At 49.9% G+C, this 27,344-nt stretch overlaps 1 protein-coding gene across 2 annotated transcripts in view; it reads right to left on the bottom strand.

Moving 5' to 3' along the window:
• Window positions 1-27,344, bottom strand: part of LOC135905686 (A-type potassium channel modulatory protein KCNIP1-like) — a 348,523-nt gene that overhangs the window by 178,094 nt on the left and 143,085 nt on the right. The window lies entirely within an intron of this gene.

Genomic DNA, 27,344 nt, shown 5'->3' with positions numbered 1-27,344 from the left:
GCGGGGTTGTTTACGAGATCCAGGGTTATAACTGGCTATCTCGCATTTTTTTTTTTAATTGTGAGCGCCCTAACTTCGAAGCGTTACACAAATAATAGAAACAAGTATACGCAGGTTCTATAAAACTGTGCCTGTCTGTTCCTTCGTGTTGTGCTTTCAAGTCAGCGAGCTCTCAAAGTTAACTCGAACCAACTAGTGCCACGCTCTGCTGTCTCGAATATTTGAGCCGCCAAAACGAACATGAATATATATAGAAATATTAGGGGAGAAAAAAGCGAGGCTGCGAAGGAAGAAATGGTTAAACATTTATTTCGTTTAGCGAACAGACGCAAGAATAATAAGTCTTTGGAGCACGCTTTCTTTTTCTTTTTTATGTCGTGTGCGTGTTTGCTTGATTGCGTGTGTGTGAAACGCATCTGCTGCTGACTGGTTAATACTTTTTATATGCGAGAAAAAGTTTGCATTAAAAAAAAGGAAACAGACGACTCAACTCAGTCAGGCTTGACGTTTTTTCTTACTCTCTTTCTTTCTTTCCTTCTTTATTTCTTTCTTTCTTTCTTTCTTTCTTTCTTTTTCGCACGGTGCGTTCTTGTTGAAATTCGTTGAAATCGTTTACGTCCTCCGAAGATACCAGAGCAGCGGTGTTTGGACACGGCATCCGAAATGAAAATCCTTGCCATCCCTTTGATGCGCTCACAACCGACGTCTTTCTGCCAGGTAAACACAAATCGAGTCTCGTAAGTACGATTCATCAGTCTAAAGTAACTCCGCGTTGTTCTTTGATGTCCGTTAGCTGTCATGCGCCAAAGCTTCATTCTAAAATTTTAAAAAATGAACACTGCTGAAAAAGACTGCTCAAGATAAAATATAGTTACAGCACTGCCAAAGCAGTACTGCGTTATCTGTCGGGCACTATGCGAAATTCAGTTCGACTGCGCGTGTAATATCGACGCTGGCACGGTTCTCTGAACTTCTTCGACCACACTTCGAAACCGTTTTGCGTTTCCGGAAAACAAAGGGAAGAAAAGATCACAACCCTAGAAGCCCAGGAAAGAGGACCCATGAAATGTTGGTCTAACAACGTTGGGCCACGTAGGCATTGCTATGGATAATGTTGGCCTTACGTTGCACATGCATTGTCATCATTTCACGTGCTAGTTAGTCATCTAGAGCGCTCGTACACGGCTCTTGACCGTCGACTTTTTCAAAAGTCACAAGTCACGGTGTCAGTCACGGGATTTATGGCAGGTGTGGCTATCTGGCGAAAGAATACTCTCAAAACGCGCGGCTAGGACGGAGCTAGGAATAATTAACGGCGTGTAATCAAGAACAGAAAAGCAGGGAAATAGTTTTTTTTTCATTTCTAGCAGTAAAGACTGCAATGGAATAAAACAAAAAAATTATTTACGAAGTGACGGTTACATAGTTTCGTTTTTGTAAATAAGAAGAAACATTTAAAAATGAACTGTGGCATGCTCTGAAATTCTACGCTTCTAGCTGGATTCCTCTAGGGGCATAGATTATTTTCACGTGAAATCAAAATACATAGCTAATTACCAAAATTTCACTAATTACCTGTTAAACCAGTTTTTTTTAGGTCACGTTTTCTAATTTACAAATTGCAACATGTGAGTTTGCAAAGCATATTCACTTGGAAAGAATTCTGAAGATGACGCTAGTTTTGATATATGGGTTCCCAAAATGCGCGACGGAATGGTTTCACTTTTCAGTTCCTGTTTTTCTTCCATTCAAGAAAGAGCACCATTGTTTTAAAGTGGAACAACAATGCGTTTTCACCGCTATTGCTTGACGGTGCCTATTTGCATGGGTTTCCTTTGTAGCTTCATGCTGAACTCGGGTGGACGAAAGTTTTTTTTTTTTTCACCTTTCAAGATTGCAACATGCACCCAAAAAGGAATTAATTGAAAAGCCGAAAAGCGAAATTGTGGTAACTTATAAACAATGCGTTTCGATTTCTTGCAGAAGTAATGTCTGCCTCTTCGAGCAAACGTCCAGCTCAAGGAGTAGGTTTGTGCTATGCTCTCCACACAGCGATGTGTTTTAAAAATTCTGTTTCCTCTTAAAAAAGGCACCTGTTTACCTTAAGGAAGGCACATGCTGCTAATGGAACGGTCTTCAAGGACACAACCTAGCTGCCTAGGGCGGGTTTTACCCGTGAGGACCATCCAGATTTTCTGGATAAACAGATTGATTGATTGATTGATTGATTGATTGATTGATTGATTGATTGATTGATTGATTGATTGGTTGATTGATTGATTGATTGACACAGGATGACCATCCCGTCCAAAACGGGCTTCCCGGCCTCACGCCCAAGCACGCGCGCCTGCGATCACGTGAGCGCGTTCGCAAGCGGGTGAGGAGGAATGGGAAAAGAGCGCGACCTCCTCGAACCCGGGCGGTGACGTCATAGGCTGTGACGACACCGCGACGCCTTTTGTTACGCAAAAAAAACTAGTACTCCCTAAACCTAACTGCAAATTTTTCCGCGCCGCCGAAGACAAACCGCCTTCTCTCCTATGTCGAAAGATCACAGCGGGGGATCTCTGAACGAAGCACGTTTAAAAGGAAAAAAAAAAGAAACGAGTTATGTGACTCGCGGTCGTATGAAATGCCGAGATTACGAAAGCCACGAATCCACTTTCTTCGGACACGTTTTTTTTTTTTTACTTTTTCTCGGGGACTTCAGTGCAGGTTCCCCGTTGTGAAATGCGAACCACTCGCGGACAGCCGTTGGTAGTGTGGCGCAAGTGTGAGAAGTTTAAGAGCGAACGAGATAGTTTTCTTTTTTTTTAACTGCGCGCAATACCATGCGGGTGGCATCGAGCGGTAGAGGCTGGTCCGGACTTCGATCCCGTGCCCTATAACGTCCGCGGAGAGGAACGCCCTAAACGAGATGTCCCCGTATAGAAAGAGAAAAAAAAAAGCGAAACGCTGCAACGGCACCAAAGTTCGTAACCGGCACATTTCCCGCGCGGCTCGTATCGGCTGCACTGCCAAGCTACAATCGTCGCCTCTCAGCAACCGCATGTCGAACTCATTCTCTTTCGTCGAGTTCGCTTTCTTGCTCTTACTGTCACAATGTGTTAGCCTTTTTCTTTTTTTTTTCAAGAGGGGCAATCTTCACGACACACGTCTTCTCCTCGACGCTGACATGCCCCTCGTGGGGGCAATGTGACTAACTATAAGGAAAGTTCGAGATGTCATCGATTAGCATTCTTCTGCTTTACGGTTTCGTCGGCGTGTCGCTTGAGGAATGCTCTTAGTCGACGCTTTCTATTGCAGTGTCCGGCACATATCTTAACCCGGAGTAAAGATCGAAGGTGATTACGTCTGGACAGGGGCGCCTGGAAGGCCTTTTGGCTCGCCTTTAAAAAAAGGCGCCGACTCTGGTGTCGAGCGTGCCAACAGCTTTCTTTTTTTTTTGCCTGTTGTATTTAAGTGCTTAATGTGTTATACATCCTGTTCCTACGACAATCTTTCACATAGAGCAAAGAGAGAGAAAATCTCATCAGTACTACACAACTCGTTACGGCTCATGTAATACAATCAGCGGACTTCAGGGATTCCTCGGAGTCTATACTCATTAGCCCTTTAACTGGCAAGATAAAAGAACAGGGCCTGCAATTTTTGTATTGCTTTATTTGTTATTTACGAAACACAAAGTTTAGCTACCCGTTAACGTTTAACGGCTAGCTCAACAGCTCAACTTGCCGTAGAAGACTGGTGTTTCTTTTCTTTAATTGCTTATGAAAGCCAGCAGAACTTTGATTTTCATATCTATGCTAGTGACGAAAAGGAACGCAAACTTTTTTTGTACACTTCAAAACACAGCAACACATTGCACTTTAAGCGCTTGAACCTAGACTTACCTCTATGTATTAAAGACCGTAGCGGCCTCTGCTGAACGCAGGCAAGAAAGACACTGACCGGTTGCTTTCCTGCCGCAACTATAGGCAACCAGCCAGAACACATCTAGGCATAAGCGATTAGAAAATTTGTCTGTGTTCCATGTTCTACATTATATTTTTCATAGAGATGTCACCTCATTTGTCACGCTCCATGCCTTGGCGTCAGCCACGGGCATCAACACAAAACTTTAGCTATCTGATGTCGCCGAAGGAGCGTCAATTTACTTAGCCTGCGGGAATGTCTATTACGCCTCGGAGTAGATCTGCCAACGAGGACAACCGAAGGACATTTTTTCGCTGCTTGCTGATTGCCTCGACGTTATAAAAATCCACATTTCGATCCGCCGCATTATCGCCATTCGAATGGAGGTACGAGTGACTCGGGAACAGCGGGATTTTTCGAGGTGCGCCTCGCTGCCCTCCCAATGTATACCGCAGAATAGCATTTTCATCGCAGCTATAGGTAAGGCATCATTATCAGAGTTGCTACAGGAGCTCGCCAACCGACGTTTTCACGGCAAAGTGCGCGTGTGTCAGCTATGCAACAGGCTATTTTCATTTCGCAGAATACGTTATTTAAAATGTGTGATGGATACGCTCTATTTCGTGTGACTGTACTATTCACCACACAACGTTTGCCTGGAATTCACTAGGTGCCATGACAGGCATAAAAGGAAGCCCGTTACTGGACGTTGCAGGTACGGTGTTCGTGCGGCTGCGGTCCCGTAGGATGTCCCTGTAAGTTCTTATTAGAGATTGGATTGCGCAACATTTTGACGAGATACACAGAAGAGAAACACGGCACAGAGCGATCAAAAAACCTTGGCAGATCTGCCATTTCTTTTTCGACAGTGTAAGTTTCAACCAAGTCTGAGCAAACTTCTTTTTTCTCCTGTTTCTTTCATTTGCGGGACAGGTTGCAAGACATCCGCAGTGAAAAAGAAAAATTGAACTGAAAAAAAAATGAAACCTACGGAATGGGACGTTGTTGCACCTTCCGCCCGGACAGCTAATCCAGCGTCTCGGTGCAGCCCCTAAATGACACAAAGGCCCGCAGTCCCACCGGTGGTAAGGTCAGACCCTAGCGAGAGCTGTCCAGCATGCTCGTGCGAGCATGCTGCACAATGCGCCCCAGGTTGGGGCGACGGCGTCGCAGACTCCGCTAGGTTTGAACCCACCTCCTCCCTGCATTCATGGTACCGCATTCGTACTATACCGCACGTCCATGAAACCGGTGATTACTTTAGGGTTAAGCGTGGCTCATGTATTTTCAAAAGACTGCAGGTCCCATTCGCCGTGGGAGTCCGTTTAGACGAAGCTCTCGTTCGCGTTTGATAACAACGGTGTTCGTGACTAACGACCATATGTAGCTACGGAGCACACGACCGAGCAGGCTACATTTTCACCGGAAGACTCCTAGCTCCAGATAAAGCAGATAAAGTTGCGGCGCTCGAACATGTGGATCCCATGCATGATGACGAAGGAAAAAAAGTTGACAGTCACTTTGGCATACACTAAAATATGTGAAGGCGAGTGTGAAGTGTAAAACGTGTGAAGGCCTACGCGCCCCCAGAACATTCAGTACATTACTTAACATTTACATTCGAATGCGTTCACACTTCCTATTACTTGTTTCCTCCTACCAAAGGTCATGAGTTCGGTTGCCTTAATTAACTTTGCCCTAATTAACACCAAATGTGAGCACCACGAGCGCTAGGAAGAGAACGACGATTCCTGGAGATTTTGTCACGGAAGATATATATATATATATATATATATATATATATATATATATATATATATATATATATATATATAAAGGTAAATATCAAGGAGCAGCATAAGATTTCCATTGATCTTGTTTCGTTAATGAGCTTTTTTAGGCCAACGATATTCTTAACATGCCAGTTAAGTGGTTAGAGAGCTTTACACTAGAGGCCGCATGGGGCTCGCGTAAGCAAGAGCGGAAGAACCACTAAAGTCTTGCTAAAGGATCGCTAAACACCGCTAAAGGATCGGAGTCAATAGCGATTAAGGCAGAAGCCAGTTCTGCATGTCGTTGTCCTTAACAATTGTACCATCGCATTAGTCAAACACTGCTGCGATGGCTAATGTTGTCGGCATTAAGCTATCTTAGTTACGTATCTATACGATGCAATAAGTACTTGACCCTCTTCTTCTTTTTTCTTTTTTGCTGTTCCGCAAGACATATCACAGGGGGAAACGAAATTTGGCCTGAATGCTAATTAGATTTTCCCTTTAAGCTTTCCCTGCCAGTACAATTACAGACAACACCCGCAAATTCTACATCGAGGTAAAAGACGGCTAGTCATTCGATGCAGAACCGTAATATATATGTGTGCGGTTTTAAGACAGGACCATAACATTAGAAGAGCGCGCACTTTGATGTTGATAAATACGCTTACTGGTCAAAATAAACAACTGTTTAGCCACTTATTTCTTAGCATAAGATTCAGTATTTAGGACACTTCAAGGCGGAATACTGATGCGACTGGCATTCACCAAGCAACTACACGCCGTTTCTCTCTCCTACGTTCCGGTCTGTACAGTGTACGAATCCCGAAGCTAGAAACAAAGCGAAAAGAAGTTCATGACCCACTTTCGGAAACTAAGCCTGGTCTATCAACTGATACGATCGCTAAACATTTACGAATTCAGTACTGATGCTTCTTTACCTTATCGTTTCATAAAATCAGAGCGTCAACACCGGTCAAAACGATTTCTGTTCTCCCGCCTTCCAATTCGCTGACCGAAGATCAATCATACATTTATGGTACTCCGTCTGCCTATCGCGTTCAAGGCTTCGACGCCGACATCACGAAGCCGCCGACACAGTTCATCACAGAGCCAAAATCCAATTCTCGGTTGGAAGAAGTCGCTTTTTCTGTTCGATCGATGTCTCCTACCAAGGAAGCATTGCAATCAGAACCGTGATCATGCAAGATGCCCGCAGCCTGAGCCGTGAACGCTTGATAAAGAGAAATATTTTTAAAAAATGAGAGAGAGAGAGAGAGAGAGAGAGAGAGAGAGAAAGGAAACGCAGGGAAGTCGAAATACCCGCATCTGCTACGCTAACATTGGACAGGCTGAGGGGACGGAGGCAGGGGCATAGGGACACGAATGACGAATATCAAGCCATAAGCTATTGAAGCGACAAGATGGCGAGAAGGCCCAGTTGGTTAAAGTTCATGTTGAACAGATCTTGAAGTGCACTGGCTCGCAGACAAGTGGGAGAGAGAGAGAGAAAGCAAGGACAGGAAAGGCAGGGAAGTCAACCAGACGAGCGCCCTGTTTGGTACCCTACACTGGGAGTGGGGGAAAGGGGAATAAAAAGAGGAAAAGAAGGAGAGAGTGGACAAAAAAGTTACAGAAAGCCGTCAGGACAGAGCTTCACTCACAAGTGAATTTTTTTTTTATGGAACACAAAGAGTATATAGGTGGTTACATAGCTTTCTTGCGCATGCGCAGTAGGGCATAGATACAGGTTTACTCAACAAACCAATCCCTGTCATAGTAGGGAGTCCGACTACCTTAATAATTAGCATTTGTCGGCGTTTTCTTTCTTTCTTTTTTTGTATTGTAAGGCATTATTAAAGCGAAAATCAGACATCCACCCGTTCGTAGCAGTTGCTACACAGGAAACCCATACGGATTCCTCGAAAGAAAAGCCTCACTGAAGAAAAATTCGTCCTGGTCCGGGACTCGAACCCGGGACCACCGCCTTTCCGGGGCAGCCGCTCTACCATCGGAGCTAACCAGGCGGCTAGCAGATGGCAGGGTGAAGTCGAATTTGTCAACAGCACGAAGCAAAGAAAGGTGCTTCACGTAGTAGTTCTGCGGAAACCCGCAAGGTGGAGAGAAGTGATTATTAAAGGGAAAAATCATACGGTTGGATGTCTGATTTCTCTCCACTTCTCTCCACCTGCAAGGTGGAGAGAAGTGGACTGAGAAGTGGAGAAGTGGAGAGAAGAACGACTCGGAGGGGCGTAGAAAGAGCTTCGAGTAGAGTGTCGTCCGAGAACGCGGCCCGGGAGTCAAACCTCGTTCCACACGACGTCGCTTTAAGGGCGCGAGTACATTAGGCGGCTAGCGGCGCGCAATCATCTCGCACCGTCGTCTCCACTCCCGGTATACCGTCCCTCGGTTACACACACGAGGCAAGAGGAGGGCGGCGAGATATCCGCGGGTTCTCACCCCCCGACGACGTCCGGTGTCCACACGCCCCCAATGAGGCCCTGTCGCAACGGCACGACGTGCTTGCGAAACGTGGCCCGACCTAACTATTCATCACGTGGGCAAGAGATCACTTTCTGTTACACCCTTCTTTTTCAGCTGGGAGCTCTGTTGCGGCAATCTCTTTCTGTTACACCCCTCTTATTTCAGCGCGAGCTTCGTTGCTATGCTGTATCGCGCACGGAAACGTAGCTTTTTCTCGACCACGTGAAGGATGGCACGCTCTTTTTTTTTTTGGCATGCGCGCTAATAACGTTCGTCTTCTCGCCGCAGTTACCTTAGTATCCTGCGAATAAGGCGCAGTCGTAAAGGACACGAGGCGGGTAACACAGCGGCCATTGAAACATAGAAAGCAAAAAAAAAATGTGATATTGATTCACGATCTCCGCGCGCAATCCGAATAGATAACACTCGTTCGCTACAGAATCGGCGACAGCCTTCTGGAAATTTCTGATACATGGCACGTTCTGCGCCGAGAGATAACTTTTGTGTCACAGTTTGTCACAGTTTATGTACGGTGTGAAATGGTCACTGAAGGAAAGATAAACATCGCATCGCACGCGTGCCAGTATTACAATGAAGCGTGTGCTTAGTTTTATAGTTAGATGAGAAAAAAAGAGCAACACTTACATTAATGAACATTTTTATAGCCAAGTTAACGCGATAAAGAAATTGGTTATCCTGAAAGTTGAAAAACATAATGTACTATGCGGGGTTGCGGTGTAAACTTTAGGGGCTAAAGATCACAGCGAACTACATCACTGTCTGCATCGCTCTTATAGACAACCGGTCATTGATGTACGACTCGATTAGCTGCTCAACTCCAACTTTTTGTTTCCTTTTAATTATTCTCAACTAGAGTCAGTAGGAGTGCAACAGCCTTAATTTCTGACGAAGGCCTTCAACGAATAAAAAAGAAATAATACAGTGGCATATCAATTATCAGACTAAAATCCACGTACAAAAAGAGTGTTCCTGGAAGTTCACAAAACAACTTTTACTTATATGACTTCGTCATTTGCATTTTTTTATCTTTTCCACGATTATGTAACAGACAAGAAGTAATTTCTGTCACCACCGGGCTGTAATGCCAGAACAATCACCCACGTTACAGCTAAAACAGAGAATATGTTGCGGCTAATTTCTAGGGTGTCCAACCGAAAGAAGGGGTTAGGTGAAGACAACCTCCTTCGGATGTACAACGCGTTCCTCATGAGCCATATTAACTATGTGGCGTCAGCTCTAGTGTGGACAAAAACGGAAAAGACCAAATTAAATACACTCATGCGCAAGAGCATAAAGAAAGTGCTAGGCTTGCCTATTGCCACGAGCTCCGACAGGCTAGATCAACTCGGTATGCACAATAGCATAGACGAGATCATAGAGGCACAGGTCACTGCCCAGGTGGTTAGGCTATCGTCGACCCAAGCTGGCAGGCGAATTCTCGACGAGGTTGGCATGGCTCCTAGGATAATGGAGGACCGGCGTATAACATTGACACGAGAAACGCGGGCGACATACCTGGTGAGGCCCTTCCCGCGGAACGTACATCCGCAGCATAACGAGGGTAGACGTAAAGCCCGTGCACGAGCCATATTGAAGAAAGTTAGGGAAGACAGAGATTCCGCGGTCTTTGTCGATGCGGCGCAGTACGGGAACAGGAGAGTGTTCGCGCTGTCGGTTGTAGACGGGCGGGGGGTTCTTCGGTCCTCGGCCTCGGTCAGAGCGGCCACCGCGAGTATAGCAGAGCAAATTGCGGTTGCGCTGGCCTTGTGTGATCCAGAGCGTACCTACATTTACACCGACTCGAGAGACGCAATCAGAGCTTTCGAGTCGGGTAACCTCGCACGAGAAGCGGCCTCCATTTTAGAGAAAAGGGCTTGCTCCGGTTTTCATTATATCACGTGGTTCCCCGCACACATGGGGACGAACGTTCTCGAGGGATTCCCAAACCTCAACGAGCTTGCCCACGACCGTGCGCGAGAACTAACGCGCCGCGACGGTCTGGAGGCTCCGGAGGGGCAGGAAGGGCCTCAGCAGAACGATCCACTCCTCACATTTAATGAAATCACTAAACATTACCAACTTGGTCGGAGAATTTATCCTCTGCCTCACCCGAAGCTCAGTAGAGGTCAGTCAGCTACACTTAGAATGCTGCAGACGGGATCTTTCCCGTCGCGGGGATTCCTCAGTAGGATCTACTCGGATGTGGACCCTAGTTGTCCTGACTGCACTGAAACCTTTTGCTCAATGGCTCACATGCTCTGGCGATGTCCCGCGTTGCCTAACGACTTCCTCTCCAGCGAAGCCGAGTGGGAGGAGGCCATCAGAAGCACGGTACTCCGAAAGCAAGCCCAGGCTATCCAGAGGGCCCAGGAAAGAGCGGAGCGTCACGGCGTTCTGTCCTTTACGTGGGCGCGGCCAGCGGCTACAATGGCCTCCCGTTAGGAGGTCCCAAAAGTAGCTCCTCAGGACTAAATAAAGTTCGTTGTCTGTCTGTCTGTCTGTCTGTCACCACCGGGTATCAACATATCCTCAGCTACAGTTAACAAAAGCAAACTAAAGAAATGCTTTTTATCCCAAACAGCACGTTTCTGGGTTCGAATTCACAGAGCTATTCATGCGTAACTTCCGCTAACAATACGCTCGTCGTGACAACAGGGCTGGCATGTGCTCTTAAGAACAGCTTTTGCGTAAAAAGGTTTTTTATTATTATTATTGTTCGTGAATACGGACGCTGCAGATATCGTTGTCATTACTGAGAGACGGCTTAAATTCGTCGATCAATGAATAGACGCCGGGAGAAAGAGGCTTGACACGTAGACAACACGAAATTGCAACAGCTCGACATGCGGAAAGCTTTAAACAAGGTTCGCTTCACAATGTAGAAAGGCCTGGGCTGCCCATTCACAAAAAAGCTCTTGCGCCAGTTCGTAAGCGAAAGTTCCAGCCACTCCTCATCCTGGGCATATTATTGAGCTAATGCGGTTGGCTAACGGTAAAGATTACTTACGATAGAAAAGCATGTTTTTTTATCAAGAGCCCTGATGCCGGGGTGCAACTATGGGCTGTCCAGAGGGCCCACGATGCGCCGGTCGGGCAAGGCCTGACTGTCCCAACGTGGGAGCGGCCCGCGCTGAGTCGCGTACCTCAGGACCTTATTAAAGTTTCGCATCCATCCATCCACCTATTCTGGTTCCTGAATTTTTCGCTATCTTCTCCCTCGTAAATGTAATCATCAGTACTGACTCAATACAATTCTTATTTTCATTTTTCAAGGGTTCCTGGAATAAGGGACCCTCCCACCTTGAGTGACAAGTCACTGATTCAAATAAAGGTTTCGTTCTCTCTCTCTCTCTCTCTCTCTCTCTCTCTCTCTCTCTCTCTCTCTCTCTCTCTCTCTCTCCACCTTTCTCCTCTGGATTCTCTCAATCGCTAATCGCCTTCCCCTCCCTAAGGTAGAGCAGCACGTCAGTGGTCGTAAGCAAGCCAGCAAAAAGAAAAAAAACGAAAAAAGAAAAAAGCTCCGTTTTTCAATAAAGAGTTTATCTCTCTCCCTTCTCAAATGTCCACACGCGCTAACGAGCTTCTTCTCTGTACGAACGTGCGATCCTTACCTTACGAAAACAGCGCGCGCGAACCTGCGGATTCAATTACGACGCTCCAGCAGCCACGGCTTCTTACCTAACACCCTGTACTTCTCTTCGCAATGGCTGCGGCCATCTATACATTCGACGACAATCTCAGAATTCAGTACAAACTATTCATCCACGAAACCCCTGCATGCACTTACCCGTCATGCCAGTCTGTGCTGCTCCCCATATCGTGTATATACATATCTATATATATATATATATATATATATATATATATATATATATATATATATATATGTGTGTGTGTGTGTGTGTGTGTGTGTGTGTGTGTGTGTGTGTGTGTGTGTGTGTGTGTGTGTGTGTGTGTGTGTGTGTGTGTGTGTGTGTGTGTGTGTGTGTAGATCCGGAGAGACATCAGTATTGCGTGTATATATTAGTTCGCCTTCGCTGTGACGTCACGGGGAATTAGGCAATGCAACCGGCTGGCGAATCCGCGCAAGTTCAGCTCGCCGCAAAACGGGCATTCGCCGCCGCCTTCATTGGGTCATCAGCCGACGGCACAGATATAACAGTTAGACACGCACGGTGGCGTGTCACACTTTTTTTTTCCACGCGTCGGTAAAAGCGAGAAGCGACACGCCTCGTCCGCGTCCCTTTATCGGGCCGACAAAGTACCGCGCTTGTACGCCTGCCGCGATAACGACAACAACAGCAGCAGTAAACAAACAAAAAATGTCGGGCGTCGCCTGTCAGCAAAGTGGCCGAACGCGAGTCTAAACAACACGTCGACCGTTGCGGCGGTAGCGGCCATTCTGGAGAAGGACAATGCATCCATATATCGACGCGCCCACGGCGCCTATACACCCGCGTAGGCGCGTTCGCGCCTCTTCTCACGCCCGCCTATACCTCCCCCCCCCTCCCCTCCCCAAGCATCAGCACCAGCTCACACACAAAAGAAGCGCCGCAGCACGAATTCGCGAGCGATCAATTACGGTTCCCTACCTGCCAAGGCGCCTGACAGGCCAAAATTAGGCGCAATCAATAAAAGCACGCGCTCGAGTCCCTGTTCCTGGAAAGGCAGGGATTTAACAAGGGCTTCTAGATTATGGGGGCGAAGGAGGAGGGGGAGGGGGCCTCCGCGGCGCACTCACGATTATTTAAAACTGGTGCGCTTAAAAAACTTCGCTAGCGTTACCTAAAGTGGAGCACGAATTACGCGGGACGACTATTGCTTTTATCGTCTCGGTTTTATTCGATCGTTGTATTGCACAGAGGCAGAAAAAAAATGAATTCGGGGCACTACTTTTACGTCACTTATTCGCAGAACAGCAGCGAGTATATGCAGAGCTCCGAAGGCCGCCTGCAGAGAGGGGTATACATTCGGCATAGCGTGCAGTATTCGCCTGGAGAAAAGAAAGAAAAACGGATAACCTAATGCGAAATTCCTGGATTTTATAACGCCGACAATACCGCGAACTCGCTGTTAGCATACTCGTTCCGGCATGCTGAACGTCAATTCTCCGTCAACGTAGTTCGTGTCACGTGACGCCAGACGAGCGCGTAGGGAGCGCTGTGCCGTCCACAGTACATGGACGTACGAGGTCGGGAGAGCGACGCAAAAGGGAGAGGAACGTAACCGTTCCCTCCTCTGTCCGATAGGCCGGTCGTAACAGCGCTGTACAAGTAGCGATCGTTAACATTTAGCCTTGTCCGTTTACTATCTTGAGACGGCGCCAAAGAATAGGAGCGCTCGAAAAGAGGACGCTCACAGCGATCACTCGTAAACGTGTGTAGGAGTGTATCCATCACAAGATTGCCAATCGGAATCGAAATCAGTTCATTACCTCCCAATTCGCTGACCTTTTTGTGAACCGTACGCTTTCCTAAAAATAATTAACAATAAAGAATTCCCTCTATTTTATTATTATTTGTAGAATTTGCATCACACCGTGCCTTACTTTCTTTTACAAGGTTCAACTCTCCTGCTCCCTTTAAGCGCCGGCTTCTAGGCCAACCCGTGTAGTGGGTAAGCGCGGATATTTTGAAGAGCAAGGAGAGACAGAACACACAGAAAATTTTCACGTTATCAAAATCTCACATTATGGAGCTAAATTTCGAACGCATCTGGCACTTTTGCGGGTGCTCGCTCGCTGCACTTGTTGTTGTTCTGCTTCTTCTTCTGCTGCTTCTTCTTCTGCTGCTTCTTCTTCTGCTGCTTCTGCTGCTTCTTCTTCTGCTGCTTCTGCTTCTTCTGCTTCTGCTTCTGCTTCTGCTGCTTTTCTTCTGCTTCTTCTGCTTCTGCTTCTGCTTCTGCTGCTTTTCTTCTGCTTCTGCTGCTTTTCTTCTGCTTCTGCTTCTGCTTCTTCTGCTTCTGCTGCTTTTCTTCTTCTTCTTCTTCTTCTTCTTCTTCTTCTGCTGCTGCTGCTTTTCTTCTTCTTCTTCTTCTGCTGCTGCTGCTGCTTTTCTTCTTCTTCTTCTTCTGCTGCTGCTGCTGCTTTTCTTCTTCTTCTTCTTCTGCTGCTGCTGCTGCTTTTCTTCTTCTTCTTCTTCTTCTTCTTCTTCTTCTTCTTCTTCTTCTTCTTCTTCTTCTTCTTCTGCTGCTGCTGCTGCTGCTGCTGCTGCTGCTGCTGCTGCTGCTGCTGCTGCTGCTGCTGCTGCTGCTGCTGCTGCTGCTGCTGCTGCTGCTGCTGCTGCTGCTGCTGCTGCTGCTGCTGCTGCTGCTGCTGCTGCTGCTGCTGCTGCTGCTGCTGCTGCTGCTGCTGCTGCTGCTGCTGCTGCTGCTGCTGCTGCTGCTGCTGCTGCTGCTGCTGCTGCTGCTGCTGCTGCTGCTGCTGCTGCTGCTGCTGCTGCTGCTGCTGCTGCTGCTGCTGCTGCTGCTGCTGCTGCTGCTGCTGCTGCTGCTGCTGCTGCTGCTGCTGCTGCTGCTGCTGCTGCTGCTGCTGCTGCTGCTGCTGCTGCTGCTGCTGCTGCTGCTGCTGCTGCTGCTGCTGCTGCTGCTGCTGCTGCTGCTGCTGCTGCTGCTGCTGCTGCTGCTGCTGCTGCTGCTGCTGCTGCTGCTGCTGCTGCTGCTGCTGCTGCTGCTGCTGCTGCTGCTGCTGCTGCTGCTGCTGCTGCTGCTGCTGCTGCTGCTGCTGCTGCTGCTGCTGCTGCTGCTGCTGCTGCTGCTGCTGCTGCTGCTGCTGCTGCTGCTGCTGCTGCTGCTGCTGCTGCTGCTGCTGCTGCTGCTGCTGCTGCTGCTGCTGCTGCTGCTGCTGCTGCTGCTGCTGCTGCTGCTGCTGCTGCTGCTGCTGCTGCTGCTGCTGCTGCTGCTGCTGCTGCTGCTGCTGCTGCTGCTGCTGCTGCTGCTGCTGCTGCTGCTGCTGCTGCTGCTGCTGCTGCTGCTGCTGCTGCTGCTGCTGCTGCTGCTGCTGCTGCTGCTGCTGCTGCTGCTGCTGCTGCTGCTGCTGCTGCTGCTGCTGCTGCTGCTGCTGCTGCTGCTGCTGCTGCTGCTGCTGCTGCTGCTGCTGCTGCTGCTGCTGCTGCTGCTGCTGCTGCTGCTGCTGCTGCTGCTGCTGCTGCTGCTGCTGCTGCTGCTGCTGCTGCTGCTGCTGCTGCTGCTGCTGCTGCTGCTGCTGCTGCTGCTGCTGCTGCTGCTGCTGCTGCTGCTGCTGCTGCTGCTGCTGCTGCTGCTGCTGCTGCTGCTGCTGCTGCTGCTGCTGCTGCTGCTGCTGCTGCTGCTGCTGCTGCTGCTGCTGCTGCTGCTGCTGCTGCTGCTGCTGCTGCTGCTGCTGCTGCTGCTGCTGCTGCTGCTGCTGCTGCTGCTGCTGCTGCTGCTGCTGCTGCTGCTGCTGCTGCTGCTGCTGCTGCTGCTGCTGCTGCTGCTGCTGCTGCTGCTGCTGCTGCTGCTGCTGCTGCTGCTGCTGCTGCTGCTGCTGCTGCTGCTGCTGCTGCTGCTGCTGCTGCTGCTGCTGCTGCTGCTGCTGCTGCTGCTGCTGCTGCTGCTGCTGCTGCTGCTGCTGCTGCTGCTGCTGCTGCTGCTGCTGCTGCTGCTGCTGCTGCTGCTGCTGCTGCTGCTGCTGCTGCTGCTGCTGCTGCTGCTGCTGCTGCTGCTGCTGCTGCTGCTGCTGCTGCTGCTGCTGCTGCTGCTGCTGCTGCTGCTGCTGCTGCTGCTGCTGCTGCTGCTGCTGCTGCTGCTGCTGCTGCTGCTGCTGCTGCTGCTGCTGCTGCTGCTGCTGCTGCTGCTGCTGCTGCTGCTGCTGCTGCTGCTGCTGCTGCTGCTGCTGCTGCTGCTGCTGCTGCTGCTGCTGCTGCTGCTGCTGCTGCTGCTGCTGCTGCTGCTGCTGCTGCTGCTGCTGCTGCTGCTGCTGCTGCTGCTGCTGCTGCTGCTGCTGCTGCTGCTGCTGCTGCTGCTGCTGCTGCTGCTGCTGCTGCTGCTGCTGCTGCTGCTGCTGCTGCTGCTGCTGCTGCTGCTGCTGCTGCTGCTGCTGCTGCTGCTGCTGCTGCTGCTGCTGCTGCTGCTGCTGCTGCTGCTGCTGCTGCTGCTGCTGCTGCTGCTGCTGCTGCTGCTGCTGCTGCTGCTGCTGCTGCTGCTGCTGCTGCTGCTGCTGCTGCTGCTGCTGCTGCTGCTGCTGCTGCTGCTGCTGCTGCTGCTGCTGCTGCTGCTGCTGCTGCTGCTGCTGCTGCTGCTGCTGCTGCTGCTGCTGCTGCTGCTGCTGCTGCTGCTGCTGCTGCTGCTGCTGCTGCTGCTGCTGCTGCTGCTGCTGCTGCTGCTGCTGCTGCTGCTGCTGCTGCTGCTGCTGCTGCTGCTGCTGCTGCTGCTGCTGCTGCTGCTGCTGCTGCTGCTGCTGCTGCTGCTGCTGCTGCTGCTGCTGCTGCTGCTGCTGCTGCTGCTGCTGCTGCTGCTGCTGCTGCTGCTGCTGCTGCTGCTGCTGCTGCTGCTGCTGCTGCTGCTGCTGCTGCTGCTGCTGCTGCTGCTGCTGCTGCTGCTGCTGCTGCTGCTGCTGCTGCTGCTGCTGCTGCTGCTGCTGCTGCTGCTGCTGCTGCTGCTGCTGCTGCTGCTGCTGCTGCTGCTGCTGCTGCTGCTGCTGCTGCTGCTGCTGCTGCTGCTGCTGCTGCTGCTGCTGCTGCTGCTGCTGCTGCTGCTGCTGCTGCTGCTGCTGCTGCTGCTGCTGCTGCTGCTGCTGCTGCTGCTGCTGCTGCTGCTGCTGCTGCTGCTGCTGCTGCTGCTGCTGCTGCTGCTGCTGCTGCTGCTGCTGCTGCTGCTGCTGCTGCTGCTGCTGCTGCTGCTGCTGCTGCTGCTGCTGCTGCTGCTGCTGCTGCTGCTGCTGCTGCTGCTGCTGCTGCTGCTGCTGCTGCTGCTGCTGCTGCTGCTGCTGCTGCTGCTGCTGCTGCTGCTGCTGCTGCTGCTGCTGCTGCTGCTGCTGCTGCTGCTGCTGCTGCTGCTGCTGCTGCTGCTGCTGCTGCTGCTGCTGCTGCTGCTGCTGCTGCTGCTGCTGCTGCTGCTGCTGCTGCTGCTGCTGCTGCTGCTGCTGCTGCTGCTGCTGCTGCTGCTGCTGCTGCTGCTGCTGCTGCTGCTGCTGCTGCTGCTGCTGCTGCTGCTGCTGCTGCTGCTGCTGCTGCTGCTGCTGCTGCTGCTGCTGCTGCTGCTGCTGCTGCTGCTGCTGCTGCTGCTGCTGCTGCTGCTGCTGCTGCTGCTGCTGCTGCTGCTGCTGCTGCTGCTGCTGCTGCTGCTGCTGCTGCTGCTGCTGCTGCTGCTGCTGCTGCTGCTGCTGCTGCTGCTGCTGCTGCTGCTGCTGCTGCTGCTGCTGCTGCTGCTGCTGCTGCTGCTGCTGCTGCTGCTGCTGCTGCTGCTGCTGCTGCTGCTGCTGCTGCTGCTGCTGCTGCTGCTGCTGCTGCTGCTGCTGCTGCTGCTGCTGCTGCTGCTGCTGCTGCTGCTGCTGCTGCTGCTGCTGCTGCTGCTGCTGCTGCTGCTGCTGCTGCTGCTGCTGCTGCTGCTGCTGCTGCTGCTGCTGCTGCTGCTGCTGCTGCTGCTGCTGCTGCTGCTGCTGCTGCTGCTGCTGCTGCTGCTGCTGCTGCTGCTGCTGCTGCTGCTGCTGCTGCTGCTGCTGCTGCTGCTGCTGCTGCTGCTGCTGCTGCTGCTGCTGCTGCTGCTGCTGCTGCTGCTGCTGCTGCTGCTGCTGCTGCTGCTGCTGCTGCTGCTGCTGCTGCTGCTGCTGCTGCTGCTGCTGCTGCTGCTGCTGCTGCTGCTGCTGCTGCTGCTGCTGCTGCTGCTGCTGCTGCTGCTGCTGCTGCTGCTGCTGCTGCTGCTGCTGCTGCTGCTGCTGCTGCTGCTGCTGCTGCTGCTGCTGCTGCTGCTGCTGCTGCTGCTGCTGCTGCTGCTGCTGCTGCTGCTGCTGCTGCTGCTGCTGCTGCTGCTGCTGCTGCTGCTGCTGCTGCTGCTGCTGCTGCTGCTGCTGCTGCTGCTGCTGCTGCTGCTGCTGCTGCTGCTGCTGCTGCTGCTGCTGCTGCTGCTGCTGCTGCTGCTGCTGCTGCTGCTGCTGCTGCTGCTGCTGCTGCTTCTTCTTCTTCTTCTTCTTCTTCTTCTTCTTCTTCTTCTTCTTCTTCTTCTTCTTCTTCTTCTTCTTCTTCTGCTGCTGCTTCTTCTGCTTCTGCTGCTGCTTCTTCTTCTTCTTCTGCTGCTGCTTCTTCTGCTTCTGCTGCTGCTTCTGCTGCTGCTTCTTCTGCTGCTTCATTTTGTTCTCGTTGTTCTTGCTGTTTATGTTGTTGTCGTTGTCGTTGTCGTTAACGTTGTTGTTAGTGCTGTCCTTGTTATTCTTCGAGTTGTTGATGTTGTTGCTGTCGTCGTCATCGGTTCTGGATGTCCTGAACTCCCTCAGTTATGAATTTGCCGTGAGTGGGGAGGTTAAGAGAAGCGGGCATGAATGAAGTGGGTTTTGTGTCACATAAAATTCGTGGCTGCGCTAAAAAAAATAATTAGAGAATACGCGAAATCGATACAAAATCACTGAATTAGAGAAAAACAGAAATAAGAATGATCAATCTAGTTAGGTAATCGGTTAGTTTCAGTAAGGCAATTCCACGCTCCGAAGCACTCATTGTGAGTTCTTTAGTGATCGCTGCTGTTCTCTATAATTTATTTATTTATTAGTTTCAGTAAGGCAATTCCACGCTCCGAAGCACTCATTGCGACATCTTTAGTGAGCGCTGCTGTTCTCTATAATTTATTTATTTATTTATTTATTTATTTATTTATTTATTTATTTACCCTTATTTATTTATACCCTACTGCAGCCCAGGATAGACAATTGTAGACGCTGGTACAAGTATAAACTACAAGTTTCGTAAGAGAAAACATCTTTCTAGCGACGCACTTTCGCAGTGAGTGTCACAAGAGCACTGGCTCCTCTTCAGTCGTCGTCCTGTTTGCTGCTGTTGAAATTTTAATAATATTTTATAAAAACTATCCCAGGTTGACGCGCAACTAATATGAAGCTTGGTCAGCAAAAAATATCATCTGACGTTGACTCCCACATTTTTTGTTTCTCCAGAGAATGCGGTCCCAAAAACGCACGACATACCTCACAGTCATATGAGTGCAGATTGGCACGGACAGAAGAAACAAGAAACTTACCTTAGCACTATGTGCGCATTGTTTCGTATTGAACTCAACTTCTTCTACGTCCTGCATTCAGCTCATAATTGAGCGGAAACGCGGCGATGAAATTTTGGTCGCTACGCGGCCTGGCAGGCGGATCGACAGTTTCTACAACGGCGAACGAGAACTCTCTGACAAGCTTGACATTTTTCTCTCGCCAGCAGCTTCCGGCGCGAATACGAGTAAGTTATTATCCGACTTCCGGCTGGTTTTACGGAAGGACCTGGTTTTGTTCCTTTGAAGTTTTCTCGTCAGAGTCGCACTGAACGTCCCTCAGAAGTAATTTTAAAAGGATTTTTTTTCTCCAAAGGTTCGCTTCGTAATTGACAGGTTGCCCATCAACCGTAACGTTGACGTCTGCTTGTTGCTATGTTTTTATTTCCTTTCATTTCGTCGTTTTATTCTGGTCCTCCTTACTGTGAGGCCGACAAAAATAAAGGTAATGATGGTGACATGCAGCAAAGTGCGCATATTTTTCATTCACAACTCCATTAGGCTGACATACAGGCTTCAAAACAATAAAAACAGAACTTGACAATATTTGACGCCAAGCGCGATTTCCAGCTAGATGAGTGACAATTTGGTCGCCAGCGTACTGTCAACGTGAAAAAATAACAGCGACATAGTAGTAGCGTCGAAGTACTTAATGACAAAAAAAAATTGTCTTCTACGTAAATCTAGCACAAAGGCATAAGGGGAGTCAAGCTCGTTCCTCCGAAGTCAGACATCGTAGACAGGCAAATCTCAACAATACAGTTTGGAATCTACGTGAATCTATCTGCGGTGAGGCTTCCGTAAATGCTTCGTACCTGTTGTATTTCACAACGCGTTTTGCACCATATCGATTACGTGTCTGCCTGCCCGCCAAACCAGCGGGACGGGAAGAATAACCCCCCTCTCTCTCTCTTCCTCCCCCGCCCCCAAACCACGCGACCCACGTGACCGCGGGCTACACTGTCCTCCGAGATTGGCTCACTTTTCATCACGCCATCTCTGGGATCAGCCCCGTTCACCACTGCACCATCTCCGGCACCAGCACACCTTACTAGGCGACCACTGGAAACCAATGGAAATAAGACTTATATGAAGAAATTCCGCGCTGTAAGGTGTCTATTTGTTGCGCCTAGAACATTTAGGCAGCATTCTGTTGCTTCACTGCGTGATACCGCAGGAAATAGAAGCCGCGACACCGGCCCATGCGTAGAGGTAGTACAAATGGGGCTCCAAGAAAGCCGATTCTTTATATGAGTGCTGTCCTGCATGTAAGCTAGCCAGCAAGCCACTTGTGTACACTGTATATATTGAACCTCCTTTTGTGTAATGTGACAATTAGTTTATGTGCAAACTGTGCGTTCCCGTGGGTCTATGTGGTTATATGTCAATGAGTGTGGATTCGAGGAGACTTCTTTCAAAACGTGCTATGTATACAGTGTTATGGACTTTGTATACGTTATCGTGCTGGTGGTATCGCGCCGTGCTTGTGACTCGGTCTTCGTATCGCCCCTCGTTGAAATAAACTTTGTTCTACACACAGCAGCAGCCGCACGGACGGCAAAGACTCCCCGGTCGAAAAGCAACGTCACACGCCGTGCCTCCGCTATGCCTCAACCGAAGAACGTTTGAGCGACTTCGCCGAGAAAGCGTCGATTTAAAAGAACTATGCGGTTCCACGCACGTCCGGTGCCAAGGAAGAAAGCTGGCTTTGATCCAGGGACGCGCTGCGGTGGCATACATTTCTCTTGTTGACCGCAGAGTCGTTGATGCAATTACCGGTGCTGACATCCACGTTGCGACAATCGCGGTGGGAAGCGAGAAATTTCAGCTATGTGTGACGTTTCTCTCTTTTACTTCTTTTGTTTTAATCCAGTTTCTGCAGCGCCGACCTGCGTTCTCAAGCAAACACAGGGCCCCCAAATGAAAGCCAAGCGTGCTAAATTGCAACGACTGCATTTCGATCGATTTTAACTAAAAAACTATTTGAAAGAAAAAAAAATGGCTGTGGCTTAGGTAAGGTTAAGCCCAGGATGCGAAGCATACTAGCCTTTATTTTAGTTGTTGAACCACTGTTTAGCCTGGTGAACTGCTGTTGCTTGGCTATATTTGGTTCGGCTAGACGAAGAAACAACTCATGCATTACTTCTTCGCCTTCAAGAGTGGAACGCGACAGCGTTCCCGTCGACCCGCCAAGGGGTGTAAGACAATGGGCTACAGGGCAGCGACTACGCGCCCCGCATTGGACGCGGTGAGCGTCGAGCAAAGCAGCGTTCGGCGCGGCAACGAAATGTGCGCCTGAGCAAGAGACGCACGCCTTAGAAACAGCGCGTTTCTAAGGCAACACCGCATTCACTAGAGGCGCTTTTGTACCGCTTTGAAGCGTTGTACTCGTGGCTCAGTGGTAGCGTCTCCGTCCCACACTCCGGAGACCCTGGTTCGATTCCCACCCAGCCCGTCTTGCAAGAGTTGAGCCAAAGCCACTTCTCCTCTGTCGTGACGTCACGGTGTCACGTGATTTCATGGTCACCGCCGCGCCTGAGGAGCTGGGTTGAGCCCTCGTAATATGCTTCGCATAAAAAGCCACCCGCACACACGCGCCACACGAAGAGGTCCGTGGACGTGGCACGAGCGCGTCTATTTGCAATTTAAGTTCGATAAGAAAAAACGCAACCCTTACCAATGTCCCTGCTCGACGACGCGGTCTGAACAACTGGCCTGGAGCTTCTCAAGTTAAACGTCGCAACAATGTTCTGCGTCTGCACATAACATCATTATTTATAATGGCACCGTATCAACTAGCCCGATCACCATGGTCCTCAACAGAACAGAACAGAACAGAACAGAACAGGACAGGACAGGAAAGGAAAGGAAAGGACAGGACAGGACAGGACAGGACAGGACAGTACAGATAGATAGATAGATAGATAGATAGATAGATAGATAGATAGATAGATAGATAGATAGATAGATAGATAGATAGATAGATAGATAGATAGATGCTGACTAACGCGAGGGGCTGGAGCGCAATCTTATATGCGACTGCGTACAGCGGTCCTTACGTACTCAAGATTGCATGCTGTGGACAGGCGCACGGCCTCGCGATTCTGTCCTGCAGACTGCATACAGCTGTCGCCGGCCGGCGTGGCTTACGCGACCGCTGCAGCGCACCTACTGTAATTACGCAAGAACGAGGCTCTATAGCGAGAGAAGGCGGGAGGTGCAACGGCACTCGCAGAGCACGGCGCAACGGTGGCGAGGGCGCAACGGAGCGAAGTGCTGACGTCGGCGACAGAACCGAAGACCAAGAAGTCGAGATCCTCGCAGCATACATTATTCACGCCCCCGCTTCCATCCGGCGCGTCCCTGTCGGAGAGGGAGTCGGGAGAGCGAAATGCGAGGGAACTGGGATAAGGGGAGTAGCGGAAGGAGGAGGAGGGTGTACAGACACCGCACACCACGGAGCTGCGGTCCCGTTCCTGCGGCTTTCAGCCGGGGTAAGCACTTCTGCTGCGCTAACGCACCCTAGACGCTGAGCATGGCGGAGGATGTCCGAGGTGCAAGGGGCTAAAGGGAAAAAGTAACCCGAAACAGGGAAAAAGGGCGGCGGCAAAACAACAAATGGGGAACGAGTGGAAAGGATGTAAGCACCTGCAGGGAAATAATGGAAACGGGAATAACGTCTGGAAATTCCGCGGTCTGGCAGGCAAATGGAATACGGAGGCAATCTTCCGGAGCGGTGCTCTTAACTGCTGACGAAAGGCGCTCTGAAACAAGGGCAGCGAGAAAGCGGGTGAGAACTGTGGATACCGAAAGTGTTAGAATTGTGGACGCGTACGTACACACACAAAAAGAAAGCAAGTGCTTGAAAAAGAACGGAAAGGCTATATGTCTCTGGTCGCTCGTATTTGCATAAAACATGGTGCCTTTCTCCCGCCGTTGAATCGAGAGCGCGGCGTCTAAACCGCGGCGAGATGCACTCTTTCTTTATGCATAAATTGCACACGCTAATTATCCTCGATTGCCAGAAAGCTTATGGGCGCATTCGGCCAACAAATGTGTTTCCATAAACGACGGTTTGCTGGGCCTGGCCGGCAGGCGACGCCGAATTTGCCAGAGGCCTCTGACTGGCGCTCCTGGGTTATTTATTCAGTAAGCGGGTTAAACCTGGAGAGTCGCCGGGGTCGCTATTGATCGAACAGCGAACAACCGAAGGCACATTGCTAGTATTTCTCTCAATGCGAGCGCCCTCTGCGAAACCTTATGCGGTAACCTTCTGTGGTAACGTTCTGCGAAAGGCGCCAGAGAACGAGGAAGACGTGGGATACAGCAGGGCTGCAGAAAAGACACACTGCAAGACCTTTGTAGTCATCCTGATATTTTCTGTGAACCGCGTATTAACCCAACACTACCTCTTGCCTCCTAAAGCTATTTTCGCGCGCACTCAGGAGGTGTATACGGCCGTTGGCAAAGCCTAACCATAACGAGACAGCAAAAGAACAACTTAGTAACGTAAGTTGGATGTGTTAATCGGTTAGTAATACGGACATGCAGCGTCACCTTCACGCAATCCAGGATTGGTCTGCGCAGATAATGTCACGCGCGTTTTGTGAAAGGTTTGCAGATGCCGCTTTACACATACAAGTCATGTTCTGGCAGAGTGGGAATGCCGCTTTCTTACGGTTACCCAACAGCGGTTCTTTTTTCTTCATATCCAACTTTATGAGAAAATATATTAATTTGCTCCGAAACCACAAGACGCTAAACGAAGTGAACGCGATCCTGAGGAAGCTGGTGATAAGGGCAAGCCATGCAGCTGATTCCTGCATCCTTCCAGTATGTCCTCTTTCCACCCTGTTCTGTCCTTCTGTGTACTGTCATGTCATGTTGCAAATTGTTGGCTTTCGATGCGAGAAGAAAAGGGAGAAAAATAGAATTCCCACAACACATCTCCATAAATAACAAATAGTAGTTTCTCCCTAATGCTCTAACATGGCCGGTAGCAGCTTACAATGTTAAACTTTTGGTATATTCCTGCGTTAAAGAAACCAACGTTTCAAGCTCGCCTGAGCGAGTCGTTACAGGAGCAGATCACGGGAGATCCACCTTAAACGCTCGTACTCCATTTAAAGGGGCCAGCGGTTCAGCAAAGCGGTCGAGTCATTAAAAAGCCGTTCACTTGAAATAAACGAGCCGGGGCACACCCACAAAAATAAACCAAGTACGTTACTGGGAGCCCGATTCTGCCGAACATAGAAAACCTCGGGGGCAAGCTGCGGCGTTAAGGTAGGTTAACGCGGGACTAGAATAGGACCACTTGTTAAGACGGGTCAGAAAATATAGCACTGAAGTCAAGCTCTCTAGAGGTATTTTTTTTTTTGCTGCTCTTCCTTATTGGGCACTTCAGTGTAGAGCAGACCTGTACGCGACAGCGAACAGAAGAAGCGGTGGCTCGAGACAGATTTGTGTCATGTCGTCTCCGGTGTTTGGTTTCTTTTCGGAGAAAGAGAGGAATGAAAACAAAGAGACTGAAAGCGAGCAGTAGGGAAGATTCAGGTAATAGTAGTTTAGGGAAGAAAAAAGGCAAGTAAAATTAAAAAATTCTCTATAGAAAGAACCAAGCGATGAAGGAAGCATGGAGCGAGACGGAAGAAAGTTGGGATAAACGGAGGAAGTGGGGAAGCAATGGGGAAATTGGGAAGACGTGTAACGAAAAGGCGAAGACGGAAGGAAGCGACGACAGAAAGAAGGAAGTAGGGAAGCCGTGAGGAAATTGGGAAGACGTGTAACGAGAAGGCGAAGAAATGTATGTAGACAGAATCAGAGGGGAGGAAACCAGAGTAGGGAAGTAAGCGAGTAGTTGCGGTACTAGAGATGAATGAAACTAAGGAGAGAAAGTAGGGGAGTTAGCAATTGGACGGAAACGTGTTATGGAAAATGTGGAAGCAAGGAAACGTGGGCGGAACTAGAGACGATAACAGGAAAGGAAAGAAGGAGAAAAGAGAGGGAGCGAAATGTTGGATAGAAATGAATAAAATAAGGAAAGAATGAAGAAAATGTGAACTGTCGAAAGAGGAGAGACAAGGAATTAGGTGTGACAGGGACACAGTGAAAAATAATAAATAAAAACGAAAGTGTTTAGGAATAAAAAAAATTTTAAAGGGGAGGATGTATAAACCGTAGAGAGGAAGTGGGCCCGAAGGGAAGGGAGGGGAGATGTGAGGGAATGAAACGACGATGAAGAGGAAAGGGCGGGATCGAAAGGACGTGGAGGAGTTCCCGCTTACGAAAGGTCGAACTAATTGACCCGCGTTAAGACATTTGACTCCGCTTTCACGTCGTTCTCAAAAAGGCTACAAGAGCGGTGACATCGCCATCTGCCGAACCTGGCCATTAGCGCTGCTCCAAATTTAATTTTCGCTCTTCCTCATTACGTTCCCCCCCCCCCTCAAGAACAGTTCCACCCACACCGTGTTGCCCCGCAACACCGGTAGCAGGGCCTGTTCGCAAGATATCCGCGGCTAATGAGACCGTGTCGCTCCCGGTAACTCATTTTTTTGTGTCCTCCCGTCTGCCCACTACAGTCTCCCACACTGTTTCCTTCTTTTTCATTCGAGGAATTGCCAAGTTTTATATCTCGAGTCATATGCGGCTGACTGTATTTTATATCCGCGCTCGGCGCGAAGTCACCTTTGATGTTCGTAGAGAAAACACGACTCAGCGGCATGAACAGCAGGCAGTGTTACAGGGGAAGGCGACGGCAAGAAGCTTGAATACTGATTAGAGTGCAGGAAGAGTCTCGCTCGAATACTAATCAAGCTCCTGCCTTTCCCGAGCCGGCGTGACCTTTAATGGGCTGCTTGAAAAATGTAGGCTGCGAAGAACCTGTAGCTACAAACACAAAACCGAAGAACCGTGCAAAGGCCACCAAGAAAAGCGTGCATCACGATCAGTTCGCTGCTGAAGCTTTAATTTAGAGCAGGGACAGACATTTTAAATCACCACTGGGGCGGGCGTATACAGAACCGGGTGGTCACGTATATCTTGGCTCGGCTGGTGAAGCAAGGGTATACGTAATAGAAGAAAGTGTCTGCCTTAAGACCATAGTCCCGGTGGCATTTCGGAACGCATTTCGTATTGATGACATGGCTTCAGTGGCAGTGAAAGAGGCACCGAAAAGGCGAAAAAGAAAAGCATGCATCCATGAGAAACCACAAAAAAACACTGCCCTGAGCTGACTTCAGTCATAGAAAATGACGTTGGCCACTACTGCAATGTTATTCCTTCATTTTGTCGAGAGGATGCTAAATTTCGTTCAAGGATTCCGTTGGTTAAGGGTTGAAAAGCGAGTATTCTAGTTAAATACAAAATGGCGTACGCCGTACATTCTTGCCTCGTGTTTTATCTATCAAACAAACAGAGCTACGCACAACATGCCTGTTTCACGCGAAGCACCACGGAAAATCATTAATAGAAAGTAACCTTGCGGCTACTTACTGCGGGACGAAATCGTCGTGCGCATCGACGTATCAAGGTGCTCCAGCAGCGTTACGCGTAGTAGTAGTGGTGGTAAACTTTATTTAAAGGGGGAAGGGGAAAGGGGGAGGTGGCTGAGGGATCGGGCTCAAGTAAGGCCCTGGGCCTGCTTGGCCTTCTCCGCCCAGTCCACCAGTTCAAGCTGTCGGTCGACGTCCCCGGACCTGAGCCAGGCTGTCCAGTCAGTCTCGCTGCTGACGGGGGGATGAGAAAACAGGAGCGAGGTGCATTCCCACATTATGCGTGTGAGTGTCTAACTCTCTTGTTTACTTCCCTCTTTGTGCCCGTGACGCGAGCCTACGTACCTGTCAGCGCGTGTGTACATCTTTTGCTCTTGCGTCCCGTGAAGTCACAAAAGCACCCGCGAATGGTAGGAGGTACTCTAGGAAGTGAAAGAGGGCA

The sequence above is a fragment of the Dermacentor albipictus genome, chromosome 7 (assembly GCF_038994185.2).
Source record: "Dermacentor albipictus isolate Rhodes 1998 colony chromosome 7, USDA_Dalb.pri_finalv2, whole genome shotgun sequence".
NCBI classification, from domain to species: Eukaryota; Metazoa; Arthropoda; class Arachnida; order Ixodida; family Ixodidae; genus Dermacentor; species Dermacentor albipictus.
Note: the sequence above shows the minus strand (reverse complement) of the source record. Positions and strands in the feature narration are given on the sequence as shown.